Consider the following 4084-nt stretch of genomic DNA (forward strand, 5'->3'; position numbering starts at 1 on the left):
GGGTGGCAGCAACTTTTTGAAGAGGAAATAGTACGGTGAATGTGCTGTTCGCGATGAATTCTCAGAGGCCATTTAATATCTATAGTTCGGTAGATCGTTTCCTACGATACTACGCCCAAATTTGGCGTCGCCAGTTCCAAGCCATGTCACTCTGGTTTGCGGGCAAACGTACTGTTAAACAACCAGTTGTATCGGATGCTGCACAAGCTATTGTCAATTTGCGCCAAGCTGTTGGGTAAGTTTTGAGCAGAATTGAATTTACATACATTCTTTCTAACACTCAAATCCCACTTTGCAGACCAAAACGTTAGCAGTTGAGCGAATTAATTGACCGCTTCCACCGTGTTATGCGCAAAGATGACAAATGGTGGGGATACCGTCGTTATGATAAGCGATCCTACCTTCCTATTGAAGGCCAAGTTCACTGAGCTTATCTGTCCTGGACAATCTATTGGTGAGCTACATAAAGAACGTATCGATCGCGAATGTATTACCGATGTCGTTTTTTTCGTGGAGGTCTTCCTCTGCATCCCCCGGTGGACTGCGTCGAATACTTTCAAAGCTGGAGTGTTTTCGCCCAATCGGACCACACGACCTGGCCGACGTAGCCGCTGTCTTTTAACTCTCTGAACTCACTGTTTCATCGAACGCGATATTTGCCGTGGCCAACGCGCAAAGGACCGTAAATCTTTCGCAGAAATTTTCTCTCGAAAACTCGCAACGGCGATTCATCCGTTGTTGACATCGTCTAGGCCTCTGCACCATATAGCAGGACGGGATTTATGAGTGACTTATAGATTTTGGTTTTTGTTTGTCGAAAGAGGACTTTGCTTCTCAATTGCCTACTCAGTCCGTTGGATTTCTAGGCTGACAGTGTTGGTGGTGTTTAATGTTACAACAATAGCTAAGCAAAAAATGAACAACACTCATCAAATGAAAGTTGGTCGCGTTGGTTGCTAAGCAGCGATTTGAAAAAGAAACATTTGCATCTACGCGAATTACATTTACATCTAGTGAATTATGGTCGATTATGAAAGGTGTGGAAGTTGGTAATTAAACTTGTTCAAAATTGAACATGTTCGTTGCTGCCAAAGCACGGACAACAACATTATATTTAAGTACTAGCTGTTACCCTGTGCACTTCGCTACACCTAAATCGATTAATACTCTTAAGGGTTTTTACTTTGTGTTTTATTTATTGTTGTAAAACTGTTACTTATTTATAAAACATTTATAAAACATATTGGTATACAACATTTTTGGTTTGTCCACCTGGCGCGTAAATGAATAAGCACCTTGGTGTTCCTACTCTCGAGCATGCGACGAACAATTGGCCGTGGGAGAAGCACGGTTCTTCCAAATTGACGTCGCACACTTGAAACGTTTGCCCTTGCGATTTGTTGATATTCATCGCAAAGGCAAGACGTACTGGGAACTGCAAGCGCTAAATTCAAACGGCATGTCCGTTGGAATCATGGGAATGCGTGGTAAGAGTACAACTTCACCTGCTCCTTGCCATTTAGTATTGTTGCTTCAACCAAATTTGCCACAATTTTTTGACTGAAAGTCTTGTGCCATTACACAAAGTCGGTGGCTTCAGATTTCGTAGAAGTATAATGGGTGAACCGACTTTCAGGACCAAACGATGCAGTGGCAGACCGGGGGGATTCAAAGAATTGAGTTGGATAATTGACTACTTCATCTTGATTCAAAACGCTATTCAATCGATGTATATGTTGTAGCTTCTCCTGGCAGTTTTTCTTGAATGGCAAAATTGATTTCGTTGACGTGTACAACAATATTCGGAAATACACTTTCAATCAATTCTTCTTTCGATTGTAAAAGTGTACCTAAGTTGTTCGGCAATGTGATCAAACTGGTATCATCGATTGGTATTTTGCCTTCGCCAATGTCCAACAACTGCTTCGAAAACGCCGCTACGGATCGATCATTTTGCAATTGGACTCGCATGTTGATAGCAAGAGTCAGCCCTTGAACATGTCTCCACAAAACTGACGATTTTAAACATGCGTTTATTTCGTCAGCAGGAGTTGATCGAGGAATGACTGGCAAAGTTTGCCGAAAATCGCCGGATAATAAGACTAATGCTCCACCAAAAAGTTGTTGCTTTTGTCGTAAATCTTGCATTGTTCTATTGAATGCTTGTAATGACTTTTTGTTAGCCATTGGGCACTCATCCCATAGAACTATTCCAGCTCCTCGCAAAACTTTTGCCATTGCTGAATTCCTCGATATGTTGCACGTTGGTGTTTCAACGACTTGGATGTTCAACGGTAATTTCAATGCAGAATGTGCTGTTCGGCCGCCATCAAGTAGAGTAGCAGCGATGCCTGACGAAGCAATTGCCAGCGCAATTTTCTGCTGTGACCGTATAGTTGCAAGAATCAAAGAGATCACAAACGTTTTCCCTGTACCACCGGGCGCATCCGGAAAGTAGAATCCACCGGCGTTATTGTCAACCGCTCGTGTAATCTTATCATAAGCATTTTTCTGCTGAATATTCAATTTGGTAATGATAGCTTGTATGAAAGCACGCAATTCATTGCAATCGTATTGTTGTTCACGTTGAAGCTCATGGTCAAGCATATCCATCACTGAACGATTGGGCGCAGTTATGCCAAGTTGCGCTAATGCCTTATTCGCAATTGTAAGGCACAGATCTTCAACCAATATCAAAGCATCATTATACATTTGTAATGTATGTATATAGCAAGTCTGCTCGATTACGCGCCATAATTAATGAGTCCTCGGTCATGCAGGCTTTGTACTTATTCCACAGTTCTTGCGGATTTGACGGAAGGCATGTAGATATTATTATGGCGAATAGTACGCGTATTTGTTTTGGATGAGATGTGAGTGATGCGTCATGAAGTGCGGTGTCCCAATGCATATCATCTTCTAACAAATGCAATCGCTGACATGCTTCAAGATACGTCGCACACAACTGACCGTTAACAGTTTTCAAATCATCAAATGATCTTGGTCCGCGCACGTTGACTAATAGTAGACGCAAATAGAAACATTCGGCGTTGTTCGGATGGATGGTGTAAATGCGTCCTATGGCATCGGTTTTACGGACATTTGGATAACCGTCAACACGCTCCCCTTGCTTTCGTCGTTGAAATGTTTTCGATGATGGATTCCAAGTGAAATATTGTGGTATTTCGGAATATAGCGATGTTCTTGCAAATTCATCGTTTTCACACAACTCGAAAAAGGTAGTTAGTGTTGTCCCCGGTGGTCGTGCTGCGCTCTGTTGTACATTGTCTGCAGTGAAGTAAACGCGTTGACCATTTTCGAGATGAACTGCCAAATGAAGAACAACGGGATGCCGGTCATGTATTGGGAACGATAAAATGCGCCATACCGCTTCATTGCTGCTTATATAACGGCCCATTTGGTATTGCTGAATTTCATCTATTCTCTGATAACCACTCCGAAAACTGCTATATCACTGCCTTTATTTACGTATTTGCAGATGTATTTGATCGATTTGACAGAGTTGCAATATTCTACATTGATGTGCATCAACGTCTTGATTCCGAACTTTTATGACCGTTGAATTACCGCCATCTTCAGCGGATCGACGCCGATATAATGGATATCCGTCATTTCCAGTGATTGTATCATCAACTAAAGCTCTAGGATAGCGCTTTGAACACTTATTGTCAATCATGCATGGTGACGTTGGATTAATAGCGCCGCAAGGGCCGTGGATCATGTATTTTGTTACAACGTTGAACAATTGTGGGTCGATTGCTTTATCTGGAATTTCCGCTGAGATGACTTTATCAATCTGATCTGGTCGTATTTTTTCGAACTAACCAAATCAAGATGTGTGCATGCGGTAATCCTCTTTTCTGCCATTTGATCGAGTACATCCAGCATCGAACTTCTCCAAAAACACAAAGTTTCACAATTAAATCCATCATTGCTTTTTGCTTTTTCCTGAATACATGTGCTGTTAAGTCGTGACGATCAAATGTTGATTGACCGGGGAACAAATGGCATTTGATGTCATTCCACTTGCGATTGCACGTGAACGTTATGAACAGATCCGGAC

This window comes from Bactrocera dorsalis, chromosome 1 (assembly GCF_023373825.1).
Source record: "Bactrocera dorsalis isolate Fly_Bdor chromosome 1, ASM2337382v1, whole genome shotgun sequence".
Classification (NCBI taxonomy): domain Eukaryota; kingdom Metazoa; phylum Arthropoda; class Insecta; order Diptera; family Tephritidae; genus Bactrocera; species Bactrocera dorsalis.